The 17,931-nt window shown below is 44.9% G+C and overlaps 1 protein-coding gene across 13 annotated transcripts in view; it reads right to left on the bottom strand.

Moving 5' to 3' along the window:
* Positions 1-16,122, bottom strand: part of LOC119458646 (ribosome-binding protein 1-like) — a 171,560-nt gene extending 155,438 nt beyond the window's left edge. For all 13 annotated transcript variants that reach the window (XR_007468092.1, XM_049671344.1, XM_049671345.1 and 10 more), the window contains exon 1: positions 15,968-16,122. The gene's annotated coding sequence lies outside the window, so the exon portion shown is untranslated. The remainder of the gene's footprint in view (positions 1-15,967) is intronic.
* Between the last annotated feature and the right edge of the window lie 1,809 nt (positions 16,123-17,931).

Raw genomic sequence — 17,931 nt, 5'->3', positions numbered from 1 at the left:
TATGGACGCATGCCTTTCTTTCCTTGACAGACTGCTAAGTTTCGTCTGCTTAAATTACCTATACCTCGCGATCGGAGGGGATTTCAACGTTAACCATTTGCAAAATACAGGGTCTGTCCTGAATGTCAGTAGGGCCATTAAAAATCATTTATTCAATTTATTGTTACCAAGTGTTTAAAAATCTTCAAAATACTCTCCTTTTGCGTCGATAGACCGGCTCCAGCGAGACTTGCAGCTCTCAAATGCATTGCAGTAGTCCTCCTCCGGAATGGTCTTTAATGCTGCGGTGCAAGCTTCTTTGATCCCGTCCACTGTCCCAAAATGCTTGCCTTTCAGTCCGGGCTGTACGGGGGCTGGGGGATTGTTGGCACCCCTGCTTTATCCAGGTAGTCGGTAACAAGGGCACTGTGGGCCAGCGCATTATCGTGGTACAACTTCCAGTTGTCTGCGATGTCCGGCCGGATGCGTTAAACCCTGGGTTTCAGTCTTTAAAGGACTTCCACATAAAATTTAGAGTTCACAGTGGTTCCAGGTTCTACAAACTTGTGATGAACCAGTCCGTGGATGTAAAAAAAAAAAAGAGCATAATCTTGATCTTTGATTTGCTCATCCTGGCTTTCTTGTGGCGAGGGGACGAGTGCGTCTGCCACTCCGATGATTGCTTTTTGGTCTCCGGGTCATATTCAAATACCCAAGTCTCGTCACCTGTAATGATGTTGTCCAAAAATTTTCGATCACGTTTGCACATGTCGAGGTTTTCTTGGCATGTTGCAACGCGGTATGACTTTTGGTCATCAGTGAGCACTTTTGGAACCATTTTTGCGCACACCTTCCGCATGCCGATATCGTTTGTAACGATTTCATGAACTTGAGTTTTCGGAATGTTTAACATGTCGACCATTAAACGAACACTTAATCGTTGGTCTGAGTTCAACAATTCTCTCACTCGCGTCACATTGTCAGCCATGGTGGTCGTGGATGGCCGTCCGGCGCGGTCCTCGTCGTCGACCTCTTCCCAGCCTTCCAAAAAGGTCTTTTGCCACCTAAACACTTGCCGATCTGACAGGGCATGTTCTTTGTAAGCAGTCTTGATCATAGTAACAGTTTCCGCAGCAGTCTTGAAAAGTTTCACACAAAACTTGATCGCAAATCTTTGTTCTAACGAGCACTGCATTTTCACTTGCACAAAAAAACTACTCTCACAAACAGGCCCGTCCTACACTCTCCGATGCTCGGAGCACACTGAGCGATGGAGCGCTGCTTAGCTGGGTTCCACTAATACCAGTTTCAACCAGTTAGAACGTGCTCCGACGTACAGTCGTGTCACAATAAATTCACTGACATTACTTTCAGGAAAGACCCTGTACTAAATATATGCGTGATCTGGAACTACTTAAATCATTTTATTGTAGAAATGTGATAACAACCCCCACGTGCCTTAGCAACACTTCCGGTAGCCTTCTTGACCTTTTTATAACAAACTGTACTCAAGAAGTACCGCTCAAGGTAGCATACTAGGGCTGATACTGCTCAATATCTACATCAATGATATGATAAATTTTTCTAAAGATGACCATTTGATAGTTTATGCAGATGACACACATTTTTTTAAATCACACGATATAAACAACCTCTCAGTCACCTACATCACTAAAGCAATTAGCTGAATGGAGCACAGTTAACTCGCTAAAACTACAAAAACTAAAGCTATTCTTTTCACCCCGCCACAACGACACATTGATGAAGCGTTTAGAATACAGCTTGAATCTGATAGTATAGAACTCGCGTCAAATGTTAAAACCTTGGGAGTTATTTTTAGTGATCTGCCTTGGAATGATCACGTAGACCTTATCGCTACACATTTAGCTGAAGCTTGCGGAGTGGAGTACTCTTTAGACTGCGATATATATTACCACGTAACATTAAACAAATTATTTACAACACCCTATTTTCCCCTCACTTAACCTACTGTCACTCAGTATGGGGTAATACTACAAAAGCCAATTTACAGAAGTTGACTGTGCTCCAGAAGAGAGCAGTTTAACATATAGCAAATGTTCAGTATGATGCCCATACTCGAGAGCTGTTTGCCACCCTTAAAATTTACCCCGTTTTTATAATCTTAACTTTGCTCTAAAATGCCAAACATATTTCCGATGCAACAATCGTACATTTTTGCAGTTATGTAACCTTACTGCACCCATAGTTATCTCGTACAACATTAGCGAAAAAGCAAAATGGCTGTCACCTTTTTCACGTACCACATATGGATTCAGTAGATTATCATATTTGCATACCAAGCTGGCTCAATAAAATTGAAAGAGATGGCATTGACACAGAAAAAACTTGGAGTGCAATAAAGGAGTGCAATAGAGCCAGGGGCGTAGCCAGGGGGGGGGGTTGGGGGGGTTCAAACCCCCCCCGAAATTTTTCCGCCCCCCCCCCCCCCACTTACCCACCCTTTGTTCTCGTCGCTTCGCGCTGGCATAATTCATGAAACCGGTGCTACCATCACAATTTCATTCCTGGGCGCTTCCGTTTGGGTTGGTAATTTACAGCGAATCATGTCTGCATATGGAAAAAACTGTCACGCTGTTTGTCAAGGCTTTGACACTCTGTGAAGTTTTGGGCGAGAATGTGGCGGCCGCATTCTGAAGCAAGAAATGCACAACAAATGAAGCAACAAATGCGGCAGCCGCATTTTAGATGATGGCGAAAACGCTCGAGGCCCGTTTACTTAGATAGGTGCACGTTAAAGACCCCAGGTGGTCAAAATCTCCGGTATACATTTCCGCCGCTGCCCTTCAGGTGCCGGTTAGGCCGCGCTCGCGCAGCTACGTTCACACTTGGTCTCGAAGCTGTTGGAAGCGGCAAAATCTTACAAAAATCCGCCCGCCTAGGCGGCAAAACAGGCAGAAAAACAGGCTGCGAGCCAAATCGGTCTCGGGCCGATTTTTTCGCCATGGCGAAGCGGAAAAGCAGCGGAAAGTCGTTCTGCTTCACTGGAAGCTACACTAGCATGTAAACAACCGGTCGTAAAATTGAACATGGCACCAAAAGTGTAGGCTATAATGCTGATCGACGCAATCAAGAACCAGCCCTTGCTCTACGACAAGAGTGGCACTAAAACGAACTGTCAGCAATACTCGCGATAGTATTCAACGTCGCGCGACCGCAGGTGCGGCAACGAAGGCTTGGCGTGACCCAACTTCTCGCGCTTTTGCAAAGCCAGGCGAACCCACCACCGCCGTTTCCGAGGTGTCCGCGTCTTCCGTTTATTTATTTTCGATTTCTAGAAAACAAGTAGGTAGAAGTATAAAAGCCATTTCTTCTTCCACTTCCACAGCAGACAATAGTTAGGCAGATTCCTCGTTGGCGCTCCATAATTCTCCTCGCACGTGTACGGTATGTTGCAGAAGTCGCGGGGTGCTTTTCTCGTCGCGACGATAGAATGGGAGCGTAGGTCTCACGTAGGACGCGCAGGCTTTGGCGATCCCCAACACAAGGGCCAGCCCGGGTTTTAGCTGTGGTGTTCCCGTGGCCCCTTTGGGGTCCTGGAGGCGCCGACAATACGAAATGATGAAATGATATTACAACTTGTAAATAAAAGCTATTAAAGAAATATTGTCACGCCTAGGCACCAACCTGTGACCCAGCGCTACCGCGCCCGTGTGAGGAGAATTACGGAACGCCAACGAGGAATTTACCAAAGGTCACATATGACACGCGAAGTTGCGTAAAATGATCACTTTTGATGACGGTACGTGGGTCAATGAATGAACATACCGCTCGAAATAATGCGATAATGAGCACCACCCCGCCGACAAACGTACGCAGACTAGATGGATCTGGACGAAAACGGCAGCGGCGGCCGCGGCGGTAGCAAAGCAAATGTGAACAACTTGGACAGGCGCGGAAAAATTTTCCGGCCGCTTTGGCTTTTCCGGCCGCTTTGGCCTTTCCGCCCGCTTGCCGCTTCCCAAGTGTGAACGTAGGCTTAGTCTGCGCGAGAAACGTCTCTTGTTTGCGACTGCGCCCCTACGGAAGGCTGGTAATTATTGTTGTGTTGTTGAATCCTAAACCAGCAATTACGGAAGGCTGGTAGTTGCTGTTTTGTTGTGGAATCCCAAACCAGCAATGTACACACGAAGGGGTTGATGACAGCAGTGAAATTCCACCGACTCGCAACAGAATGCACGAAACAGACAGCCGACAAGCATGAATTACTGCTGTGCGCAGTACAGCGTAAGTAAACTCTTGTTGCAGGCGCTAACAGTTCTCGTCGGCGTTCACGCGTCCTGAGAAATTCATTATGTGCACTATGCACTGAACAAGACCGGAGTTCATTCCTGCATCACTAGTATACACTAATCAGTCGAGATTCTGTGAGGTACAAGGTCGCTTCCTGTTTGCACCGGCGTAAGTGAAGCAGAAATGAGTTGCACGCACTACTTCAAATGCGTACACATACCATATCTATGCTGTGCGGTGAAATATTCTGTACAATTCTGAATCTGTTGACGTAAAGGCAAATGACGGCTGCACGCTAGCACACAGCGGAAGACACAGCGGCCCACGTACTTGCCGCAGGAAATTCAACCCTGTCGTAGGAGGGAGCAGGGGGACGAAAGCTTCGAAAAAAAAAAAAAAAAAGTCTTACGCGTTTTTGCGCGTATTTAAGTTTTCTAGCGCAAAGACGCAGCGAACAAGCTATTGCTACAGGAGTAGGTATAGCCTGGTCACACGTGCATTTTCACGCGTATAGCCATCCTTGACTTGTGAAACTCACTTCGCCCCGACGAGGACGACGCCATCTACGCTTAACGGAAATTAACAATTAATGATGTCTTCTCCGATCGCACGGGTCGTCTCAATGATGCGTTTTTGAAGACTGGTTCATTCAGTGGTGCGTTGACAGACCGTCGCTCCAAACGCCCACTGTACCTGTCGTACTTACTCTATTTACTGAGCTTACTTTACTTTTTACTTAAGTTCTGCACAAGCACACGCGCACGCGAAGGGGGGGGGGGGGGCGGTCCAATGTCTTTGATATACATGTATAGAGTCTGCTTAAACTACCGATATTTACTATCGATAACGTGACGTAGCGGAAAGCAGAAGCTTGCCCCCCCCCGGTCGGGCCGGTGAACCCCCCCCCGAAAAAAATTTCTGGCTACGCCCCTGAATAGAGCAGTATGTTATGAAACACCTGTCTTCGAAACAATAACGTGTTTTTTTTTGTAAAAGGCAGCTTGACTGATTGCCTGTAATGTGCTTGTTTTTGAACCTTTTGAGTCTTCCTTTGCGTTTTTCTTTTAAGATATAGGCTACCGCATTTTTACATTTTTATACACTTGTGTAGTTATGTTGTTTTGTATATAATAAAATCACCGTTTACTATATATAAGACAATACTCGTAATGCATACCAAACCTGCACTTAACTATAAAAAAAATTATGTATTTATCATTTAGTAAATTTTGTAGTTTTCCTGCTTTCTTTGCGCAAAATTATCACATTATTTATATTTTCTTGAGAGACAATGCCTTTTGTGAAAAACAATGTGCGTATTTCGTATTTGACATATATTTTTCAATGTATTTTTTTCTTTGCACAATATTCTGGTTTTGCATTTACTTTAGTTATGCCAAATTGGTATACATGCAAACTAAAACATGAGTACTTATGCAATGTACTCATGTGTTTTGTTTTTGGCTGCCAAGGATAGGAGCAAGAACTACGTCAAGCTGCTATTTAGCAGCTTTTTGTTCTTGTCCTTGCATTTGTTATGTGCAGATGCTGTAATGAATGCCAAATAAATTGATTGATTGATTGATATGTTCATTACATTATCCTGGCCCGATATTCAAGGTTACAGGTGTATTTCATGTAGGCCACTCGGAGGCTTTTAATTCCTCAGATCTCAGCTTCGAAAAGGCAGCAAATGGAAAGAACCTGATGCACAACGATAGGGTCAGAGCTTCTGCCTCTTTGCCCTTCAAGTCGGCTTCACCCACAAGTGGCCAACACAGAGCTCCCTCCACAGAAGAGCCTTATCTCCTACGGAGGAGGCTATCATCACGCACCACTCAAACGGCGAAGTGCTCAAGACTCCAGTTACTTGAGAGAAGGCCCATGACCTCTTTTACACCATGCTTTCAAATTCAAATAATGACAGCATTGTCATTTTAACTTTTTATGGACGAGTGTTGCCTACAGGCAACGAACCAGAAAAATATACTGCCGAGTTCCAGTTCTGAGCATGCAGCTTTTAGCAAAATGCCTATTTTGAAGAAAATAGACGAGTTTGGTGTGCAACTTCCGCTTTGTTTTCTTAACAACAGTCAGAGGAGACTGACTGATGCAAAATAAAACCCCAGCTGCAGTCGTATCGCACACAGTGTATGCAGTGGAAATTCCATGTGCACCTCTGTTTCACATCTGTTGAGTGCTGTCTGTACAAGCTGAACATAAAGCCCTAAGTGGCTGGCTTGAAATGAAGCTTGCTTCCAAGGTTCGGCCTGGTGTTGCCCACAGGCAATGACCCTATCACTGAAAAAGTTTCTGCAAAACAGTTCTCTTTCCTTGAATATCCTTATTCTCTATGTATTTTGCACATTTGAATGAAAAATAAAAATTTCCTCAATACTTCTTTTTGGGCGAGTTGGTACATCTTGAAACTTTGGGTAACAGCGCAAACAGACGACCACAAGAAGGGAGACACGGACACACAGGCGCTGACTAACAACTGGTTTTATTGTGAAGGATAGCACACCTTATATATGCCAGAGTGAAGCAAGGGAAAGGGGAAAACATAACAAGGGTAACATCGTGCCAACAACGCAAGCGCAAAACAGCCAACCAAGTGCAACAAGACGCAAACAATTATTTTTCTTTCTAATCTGAACCCCCGATAGCCGCATCCAGAAGATAAAATTCAGCGTCAAAGAGAGCAAGGGAAGGGGTGCTGAAGCACTTGCTACCGAACTTCCTGATGTGGTAGGCTTCCAGACAGCGCGCATCAGTTTGGAAGCCTACCACATCAGGAAGTTCGGCAGCAAGTGCTTCAGCACCCCTTCCCTTGCTCTCTTTGACGCTGAATTTTATCTTCTGGATGCGGCTATCGGGGGTTCAGATTAGAAAGAAAAATAATTGTTTGCGTCTTGTTGCACTTGGTTGGCTGTTTTGCGCTTGCGTTGTTGGCACGATGTTACCCTTGTTATGTTTTCCCCTTTCCCTTGCTTCACTCTGGCATATATAAGGTGTGCTATCCTTCACAATAAAACCAGTTGTTAGTCAGCGCCTGTGTGTCCGTGTCTCCCTTCTTGTGGTCGTCTGTTTGTGCTGTTACCCAAAGTTTCATAAAAATTTCCCTCGGACATTTTTAGGCCACATCCTTTAAGGGAGTAAAGCAAGAAATAAACAACTGCTTCCCTTCTAGGAGTCGAAAAATCAGGAACAGTAGCAGCACTTTTGCCCCATATGTGAGCTCACTGAAGGAAGCTTTCAGCTCAAAAGAAGTTTAGAATCAAAAGCAGTCCCAGTCTGTCCCAGTTATCAGCAAAGAGGCCCAGCTTGCATAGTAGTATCCAGTTTCGCGAGATCCCTTCCAAGATGCACCGAGCCTATGTGAATCCGTTATCATTTGGGTCTGGAAGAGCCGATTGCTTGCGACAGCAGTGCCCCAACCACTCCGCGCATTGACCGTGCCAGTGTGGAAGCCCAACGAGAAAAAAAACCCCCACAGATATATGCCAATCCGAACAACTAAGACGTCAAAGACAGCAAAGCCCTATAAAGACAGTTCTCACACCCGTCAGAAGTCCTAGCAGTCTGCTTTGCTGCTGTCCAAAATTTACCCAAGCCTTTTCCTATGCTTCACTATAATCGTGCCTCGTGAAGACTTGAGATTTCTGTTTAAGATTAAAAACAAAACTGGTATGGCAAGAACTCGTAAGAACAGATAACAAAATTTATCTTACCCAAAATGCACGGATGCAATACGATTAAAATATTTGTCAATTTGGATCCTGCTAGAACCGAATTGGAGCATAACGTGGAGCATAATGTGAAAAACATATCTCCTCCAACGTGAAGCATAATGTGAAAAACAAATATTATGAAATACTGTCTGAAATAAACCATGCAAAGAAGTTATTGTCTATTCGAGTGAAGTATATGCAAGGTAGCTTTAAATTTATAACCATTAATAATTACATTTTAAAACCAATTTGGGGCTCCGATGGAGGCTGTGCTGCTGGCTGTTCTTTGACATTTGACGATCATGCCTGCCTTTATCATCACACAAACCACTGCAGAACTCCCGTTATCGGCTCTTCAATAAAAAAGCTTCCAGGTGGAAATGCATGACCAGCCACAGGAGGAGAAAATGCACAGCACATAGAAGTAGCATAACGCCATTAAGTAGTTTTTTTTTGTTGGCATGTTGCATTATCCATCCAGAAGTGAATAACTGAGTTATCCACCCAAAAACCTGCGTTTTAGAAATTGTACAGGAAAGATAAAAGAATCAATAGTAAAAGAAAGCTGGACAATTGGTTGCACAAAGGTAGGAAACATGCAGAGCAATAACATTATTACTTTATTTAGGGCAATTCACGGTTTGTTAGCATGAGCCCAGGGAATTAGGTAGAAGCCATGACTACACGCAGAAAAGTTATAAAATTCATCCATTATTCATTTCAAGCTGAGGCAACAAGTCCGTCTCCATGACAAAATAAGCACGATAAAATTTTGAGAAGTTCCTGTCACAAGAGTGTAGTGACATGGCTTCATTTTTATTTATTTTCTGAATAAAATCAAGTAATTAAATGATGAGACAAGAACAGATAATTTCAGTTCTTTTCCCGAAGCTACTTTGTACTTCAGAATACTCCTAAAATAACACTGTCTCTGCTGCTAACATCACTGCAACTGTTACGAACTGCTTGTAACATTTAGTGGTGGCAGTAAATTAATGTGGTACAACAGAAAATTTAACACATTAGGTAACAGCAATATGTAAGCATGAAATACAGCATTCAAATGCCATTAAGCTTTACAACAACCGGCCTTGTAAAAGTATCACAGCTGACGCTAGCCAAGCTGTTACAATATACAATCAAGAGACCTATATGGTCTTGTTGTTTTTTACTTCCGTGTAAATTGTGCACTAAATAAGGCTTTTCCTCAACAAAAGAACCTATGTGGTGTTCGGTCAATAGTACTCCTTCACCACCAAGGTAATTTTTATGTACTACAATTACCTGATAATTACGTTACGTTCTTAATTTTTTTTTAATAAGGATGTGGCTTCTGATGAGAAGTCTGTTAGTGTGTCCCAAAACAACCCGATTCAGTCGTCAGAGCACTATATCCTGCATATTTATTTTTTCTGCTCTTTGCTCAAGGCACGCAAAATATTAAATGTGCCAGGTCACTGTGCAGGCTGCGATCGATTGTCAGACAGAAAACACAGCTTGCAATCAACAAAGCTAAGGCAAAAAAAAAATTTCACTCGCATGGCAAGACCCTGTCACTGTTATTTTATCTTGTTCTTTTTTTTTTTTACGATTGCTGTAATACTGAACCAACTTGCCATTACACTCTGCTGTGCTAACTCCCTCCCATCCTGTGTGCCATGTGACTGCTTAAGCAAACTGGAATAGAAAAATAGGCTAACAAGTGATAACCATCACACTGTCTACTATGCCAACATTCTAAGTATTACAGTACATCAATAGTTCTTTCTAATGCAACTACATCATCCTCCCATGCTCAAATTATTTGGTGTCTCGTGAAAGCTTAGCTTTAACATATTTCTCACATTATTAAAATCATGCAGCAGCAGCAGCAGCAGCAGAACACATCAAGTAATCCATCTGCGTTGCAGTGTGGCCTCTGATCGAATTTATTTACCGTACCTGCACAATTCTAATGCGCACTTTTTTTTAATAAAAGGTGCGTTCGATTCTGCATGTGGGTTACAATCGTAACTAATTCTACTCAAAATCAAAACCGAAACCGTGTATAGGAACGCGCTTTGTTACGAAATAAAGCGCCCAGAAAAGAGTGAGGATCATGGCTTCTGTCAAAAAGAGCGTTTGAGCGAAAGGCGACATTGCGCTCTGCATGCAAGCTCCACGCACCGCGTACGACAGCAAAACTAGGCCGAGATGTTCAAAGCAGCGTATGCTACCAGCGGACTATGTTATTTTACAAAGCCCAAGGGGTGACTCAGGGCCACAAAGCCCAAGGGGTGACTCAGGGCCACTATAAGTCTTACATTTAACTAGATAATATATTTCTAGTTTTATATTATTTTTTGTGTTTATATATATTTTCTATGTTTATATTTCGATTCATCGTGTCTGTTTGTGTTTACTGCCTATTTTCACATTTCTCACACTTCTCTTGCTTGCATTTGTCTTGCCTGTCAACTACCACTCTTGATGCCTTATGTGCATATGAGGTGGCAAGGGCCCCTTAAGTTCTGTGTACATTTTTATGCCTGGTCCTTTCTCTTAACATTTTTGTTGCAAAATTATCAGTATTATATAAATGTGATAAATGGTATAATGGAATCAAAAATTGTTAAGTTACAAGAAAGAGTAAATTAAAGAAACGAAAGATAACATTTCAGTTCTATGTCGAGCACAAAGGCCCTTCTGCCATCAAGGGCTGTACTCCTCTCACCAAAAGCACCATTAAACTCGGTTAGTGGAAGGGTGGCTATGCAATACCGAGGGCATCTTTCTAAAGACAAAGGAGATAAAGCAAGCCCATGGATACCCGTGCGACAAGGGAGTAAAAGGATTCCACAACATATGGAGACACCCCTCAGCGTCCCCCTAAAATTGTCGGACCAAATCCGCAATGCCATTCGAGTTCTGCCAACGTTGCCTTGAAACAACATTGCATCAGTCGTACCTGATGAACTTGCGCCATTCTTTGTTACCCACTCATCCACAAAAGTGCCCTATTTTTATAATACCTTCGAGGTATTAGAAAAAAAATCACAGCAAAAAAGAAAGTCTACTGTCACCATGGTGCCGGCAGGGTGGCTCCGCATGCATGGTGAAATCAGTCTATTCCAATATGTGACTAGCACTAGTCATGAATGCATATAAAATATGGTTGATGTCAAGTGGCATGACTCCCGCCTTCAAACTTTCCCCAGTTTCATTGTTCAGCTGACAGTCCACAGTGACTATGTATCGAATCAGCTCATACAGAAGGATAAGTTCTGTTCCAAATTATGTCCTTAAAAGAAATTCCGACTTGAAAAATGGCCCCACTTATCCTTCTGATAAATTCCACTCTTCAAGTCAGAATTTCAATTGTGGATGCTGTGCAGGTCAAAACATGCTACTGTAACTTGTGGTGATTAATACCCTAGTCACACGGAAGAAGTCAATGTCACTTTGCCATTAGCGTCATTCCCAATCTGACAACACTTGCTGTTGAGTGCACTTGGTAAGTGAGCGTGTTCAATGAACTCACTTTGCTACACTGAAGCGACCAGCCTCAATAGCAGTGCGTGAAGAATAAATAAAAGAACATTCAAGGCAGAGTTAAGATCACTTCCTTGTGATTTGCCCCTTTCAGTGGCAGGCTCTTTCGAGGACCGCAGCCCCAGTGTGACCATTTTTTTCTCAAATATTTTAAAACGAACACAACAGTTAATTTTCAGCTATTCAGAAGGGGAAAAATGACACGGATAGTGGCAAACGCACTCTTAGTATGGTCCTCACTAGAGAGTGGGGAACGTACGTCAGTGACATGGTAGGACAGAAACGTGGAAACGTACTGGTATGTCAGTGACACTGAAAGCGTTATGAGCCACCATATAGGCCAATTCCCATTAAACCATTTGAACAACCAGATTTTGGATATGTTCCTATCTTGCATGTGCTCAAAACGAATTGATGTGTTAACGAAATTACAACATGGTGGTGATCACTTGGCACTTTCTTGGCACAAGGGCCATATATGGCCAAAGAGATTAAAGTACTCGCATTGTTTATTGCAACAATTCTCGTAAACAAATCTTAATAAAACAGTAACAGTGTCTAAAACTCAAAATGCTAAGAATCAAATCAAGCCCTATGGCTTCATAGATCCGTCAATCTCGTCAATCCTTCATTTTGCCGTCTACCACTCCCGCCACCAAAATGACACTCAGTGATGCAAGGTGCGCTCCCTCAAAGCGTCACTACATTTACCCTAACATCTGACTGAGGTAACTGAACACGGAATGTCGTTGGAGGCAACTTTTCGACATAGCCACTAATCTTCATCAGCGTAGAAAATGCTTTTCAGCAACAAATGAAACTATAGGCAGCGATTGAAAAGCCGTTGCTGTACTGACAAAGAGAAGGAAACGTTAGCTTAGCGACATTTACTGACCCCGTGCTTCGAGTTGACAATTCTCCCTCGCGCTGCGATCTGCTAGCCTCCCGGTTAGCTCAGATGGTAGAGCAAACACCCCACTCGATCCCGGACCAGGGCAAAATGTTTTAACTGTGAAGCTTGCTTTCCGAGAAGCCATATGGGTTTCCTTTGTAGCTTCGTGCTACACTCGGATGGATGCCAATTTTTTTTTTTTCCTCCTTTCGTGAACCTTCCGCCACCTTGCGGAATTCCACATAACTGATGTGCCACATTCAGCGACGTTCCGTCTTACCACTGTTAACCACTTCAAGCTTCCTGCAAACTTCTTTGTTTTGGATTACCACACAACGCGAGTTCATGAGGCTAATTGGCACTTTCACTATATAAGGAAACAGACCTCTATAAGCTCAACTTAAGAAGGGAACTGAAGGGGCTTTTCTCTTTTAAATCATAATGGGCAATCATGTATTAAATATGGCAGCAATATACAACACATTGCAGGCCTCACGAGACAATATAAGTAAATGAACTATTCTTAAAGGTGCCTTTTAAGCCTAGATATTTTCTAATAACAGTACAAAACAGGAGAAAACCTTTTTGTGAACCCTGAAAACTACGAGTTTTCCATTTCTCTCTATAGCTGTGCTGCTTAACGTTTTGGACGAGCACAGCTCATCTTTGCGGAACTGTCCCAAAACCGTTTTGGACGAGTGCAGCTTATCCACTGGAGATATCTCCTTTTGACCATTTTGAACGAGACACACTCGTTTCCGAGCTAGTTGGTGTGTCACTTCGCAGATGGCAGCATTGAGCAGGTTTTTTTTTTTTTTTTTTCTACCACCGTTTCACATTTCTTTAAGGGGAAACTTGTGTTTCAAAAAATGGCATCCGGTGGAGGCGATGCATGTGTTGCTGGTCCGTCGTCGCGGAAAAGAACCTTTTCTCCATCGTCCAGGGCACGTATTCTGAAACGTTCCACTTCGGCGATAGTTCGCCTAGGCGACAGTGCCGTTCAATAAATTAATCAGCTGCTTACCCGTGACATAAGCATGCACTACCAACACGCACTCTCGAATGCTTCGCAACACACAAAAGAGCGCACCGTCCGAGTGCAGAGCGGCTCGGGTGTGTTGTTTCGAATGTATCGGCCACAGTACGACACAGGCGTGTTCGTTTATTCAATATATGTCGAGAGCACACAATGACACTGTGACGTCAAAATGACATAGGCCGGAACTACTAGATGGCGCAATATATTTTCCGCTTTTGCCGAACCAGCCAATCGGTGCACGCCTGAAGGCGAAATTGGCGCCTAGGCGAACTATCACCAAAGTGGAATGTTTCAGAATACGTCCCCAGCTCTTCGAACAATAATGATTCAGACACTGAAGTTTACTTTGTTTCTGGAAGCGAAAGCAATAGCGATGATGTTGAAATTAGCATTTCATCAGATGAAGAAGAGTGCTTAGACGACACTACTGCAAGTGTGTGTCATTGGCAGCACATCGACATGAATGACATCCCCACAAAGCCTCCTCGGTATCCGTTTTTGGGTGTCCCCGGTAAGGCATTCAATATAACATCGCCTGATGACTTGATAAAGCTTTCTGAACTGCGCTCTTGCTCTGTTTTTTTATTGTTGATTCCGAGCAGGTAGCTGGCCTCTTTTATCATGAGCAATAATAAACTTTATTACGCTAATTTGACTTAGTAGGTGTTGATTTTTTTAACATCGAAAAATTGCTTTTTAGAAGGAAATTATTCAATATTATATTTTTTTTAAATAAGCAGTTTGGGATAGAAATTGTCAAAATAATAAAACAGTTATGGGGGCTACAGCACTCAAGCGGTGCTGCAGACTAAAAAGGCAACACGATAAATCTTAACCGTCTCCTGAACAGGCCAGAAATGCACAATTATTTCGCTGATCCACAGTGAACAGCTTCAGCACTCTACACAGAGTGTGTACTTTATATTTTCGACTACTGCATTATTGTTCGGTACTTTCTGAACTCTTGACACACTAATTGCGCGTGGCTTATTCCCACTGTAGTTTGAGTTACTGTTCACAGATCATCTGTGGACAAATAAATTTCTTGTGTGTTTTGTATGGCGACTGAGCGCGCAAGCAACGGCATATAAATTGTGGGTGCGGCGTCTATGGCCCATGCGCGCCGAACCCAGTGGCTAGTGAAACGGCACTATTGACAGTTTAATTCCCAAGGTAACCATTGATGGCCGCCAGAAAGCTATCGACATTCAATTTACCAATAGTTTCGGCATCACCAACTACAGGTGGCTGCACGGCAGTCGTAACTGAAGCAGCACAACTGAACGATACTCGAGACAATTGACGCGCAAAACGGCGATTACAGGCTTGTCCAAATCGTGCGCGCTAGCACGTCCCCTAACCACCGGGGAAACAAGCAAGCAAGCGCCGAAGATGGATGAGGCCCCGCTTGTCCGGCGGAGATGTCTCGAGGTCGACTCCTCTAGGAAAGGCGCTCGCGTCCGCATTCCTCGGAGGGTGCCCAGGTTAACGTCGCGCTAAGCTAGCGTCATACAACAACGAGCTCGTCACATAAGTACGCGCGCAGCTGAGCCTGCGACACGTATGCTAGCAGACGACGCAAACCGCCGTCCGAACGAGAAAGACCCTTCGTTGTCCTTTCCTTTAGTTTTTTTAATCCCTTCGGTATCGTCACTGGCCTCGACGTGGAGGGAACAGTTAAAAACACGCCGACACATAACACTGGAGGGCGTGTACTGCAGCAGCAGTAATCGCGTTTTTGCCAGGAAAACGTCGCTCTCTTTTGTGGACCACAGAGTTTTCCGACCAATGCAGCTGCACGTCTTCCGTCGTTTACGCCGCGACCGCGGAAAAAAAGGGGCGCTGTTCGGGAGGGTGCACCGGGAACCGGCTTGTCGCGACGCCGTGATCGGCTCCATCCGCTTGCCGCCACCGAGTCCCACGCAATTGACAGATCCGGAACGTCGCACGGTGCCTGCGACGCGGGCGAGCCTTCGGAGCAGACGGCGCGACCCGAAGGTGCCGGGCATTGAGAACGGATGCGCTCGTTCGCAGGCGATAGCGGGAAGAACGCGAAACTTAGATACAACGGGCAGCTAGAATAATGGGAGAGCCGTGCTGCGACCACAGCACGTCCGGCCTGTCAAATGGACGTGCCCGACAAGCTACACCACCGCGCACCCAGAGCCGAAACATAGCTCTCTCGGCCCTACGCAGATCCGACACCACTACATCGCCGCCGTCGTGCCTACACTCAAATCGAGCCACGACGACTGCCCGCTTGCAACGGATAAGCAATGTGTAGCCGACTGGCCCTGGGAGTCTGCATCGGCGCGCGGCGATTGCTCGCCCCGTTGCCCTCGTCTGCTCTCGCTGCTCAATCGCCCCATCAGCAGTACTACAAGTCTAGGCCTAAGCGCAGCCCGTACTGACACATCGGGTCGCCGACGTGGAGCTGTCGGTCCCGGCTAGAAATGCACGTCCTTAACACCCGCAAAACATCACCGTCCTCCGGCGAGAACGAAGGCTGCGACAGCGGCTCACCTTGACTCTGCAGAGTTGCGCGTTACTGCTGTCGCCGAATAACAGGTGCAATACCGGCTTACCACAGCCACACGAACACACGCACGAGAGTGGCACCGCCGCAAGACCGGCGACCGCGGACCAAGTGGCAGGCGATTGGCTTATCTTCGCCCACGTGACCAAAAGTGCGCAGTCCCATTGGCCAAGAGGTGCTGCAAGCACCACTCCCATTCGTCAACATCTGCCACGTTGCGACGCACGCCCGAAATCCCTAGCGCGCATTCAGCTGCAATGTTTAGTGGTTTCGGCGTTGCAGTTTCGGTATCAACGATGGTGTTTGCGCCGCGTAACGAAGCGATGCTTTCTCTGAAGTTGTTGCCGTTGCCTCCTCAGTTTCTCCTCAGGATCTCAATAACGTTCGTGCTCACTCACTTGCTGTTGCCTCCACAGTAAAAAGAAAGTAACGAAGAAGGGTCTAAATGGGCGGCTGTTTTTGCTCAAATAAGATACGTAAGCTGTACGCTGTAATATGAAAAACTATTTGTTGTAGAAAAAAATATCAGGACATATATCGAGGCTAGATGCAACATAATAATAATGATAAAAATAATAATAATAGCACAAATGGAGTAGATTTAATTACCTGCATACGCATTAAAGTAATTTTGCTCCTTTTTCCAGATGAATCAGTCAACTCGCGCTTATTTCGTACCTTTGTTCTTGTTGACTGCCATTGATAGTTGATAGAAACACATTATTATCTAACACTAATTACCAAAATGTACGTATCCACCGCGCGATTTCTGTTTCTCGGGCTGTTCAGGGGCGTACCACGTCCAGCAAACAATCCCGTGTTGTGAGAGATATTTCCTATGGTGACGGCGCCCAGAATGTTAGAATGCGCACCCATTCGGATATGCGTATTTACGGGTCCTGATTTTGGAATAGCAGACGCCAACTCGTCGGTGCTTTCCCGCACGTGGAGGCCTGTGGTGCAAAGGTTAATTGTTGTGGCTGCGCCTCCTCTAACTATATAGTGCTGGTTGTGGCAGCGCCCTTTTCTCAAAACGAAACTGAATGACTCATCGCCAAATGGGACACGATGTCGACTGCCGCATGGGGCGAGAGCGGCGTGATTCGTGGCCAAGCTCTGAGATAAGCATAGGTGCTTGCTGTCCCACTTGTACGAACAGTGCATAGTCGGCGAGGTTCCCTCTCCCGCCGCAGTGGCGCTGGCCACCGAGGCACCGAGAAGAAAGAAATTAGAACGGAAAATCTGTACGATAACACAAAGGGCAGTGCCTTGCTATTTGAGGCTAGAGCCGGTTGCCTAAGGACGAAAACATATCGAAACAAATATTCGGAACTAGATGAGACATGTGCATGCTGCAGTAAAGATCCAGAAACCACTCAGCCCATCCTGATAGAATGCGACGGGATCCACCCAGCGAGAACCGTAGGTAACGTGCAACTCCCAGAAGCGCTTGGTTTCAAAGTGGAAGGAAACATAAACAGATCAGCCGTAGAGATCAGCAAGAGTCGATTGGAGTACTGGTGGAAAAAAAGCAGGGAAAAGATGGATACGACCTGATCTCTTAAAATCATAGGCAGCGGCACAAGGTAAATATTAGAAAAAGAAAAATAATAATGAGAGGTATACAAAAATGCTAGATAAAGAACATGTATAGTATACCTGATTAAATCAAGCAGGCTAGGTGACTATTTGTCGCCGCCCCGTTTCAAAAGGGATGCCAATAAATCATCATCATCATCATCACCGAGGCCACCAAGGCGCTCCAAAAAGATTCTGGAACCATATAAAAGCACTCGGGGCTCCAACTAAAAACTCGCAAACGGCTATAAGGGATGAAGACGGTAACAACTACGAAGGAGACGATGCGCTGCGGTACATCACAGACCATAGGCGGAAAGTTTTAATCCGCCTTTTTCATTTTCCTGTGCTGCCCTCTGCCGCACGCTACCGG

This window comes from Dermacentor silvarum, chromosome 7 (genome assembly GCF_013339745.2).
Source record: "Dermacentor silvarum isolate Dsil-2018 chromosome 7, BIME_Dsil_1.4, whole genome shotgun sequence".
NCBI lineage: Eukaryota > Metazoa > Arthropoda > Arachnida > Ixodida > Ixodidae > Dermacentor > Dermacentor silvarum.
Note: the sequence above shows the minus strand (reverse complement) of the source record. Positions and strands in the feature narration are given on the sequence as shown.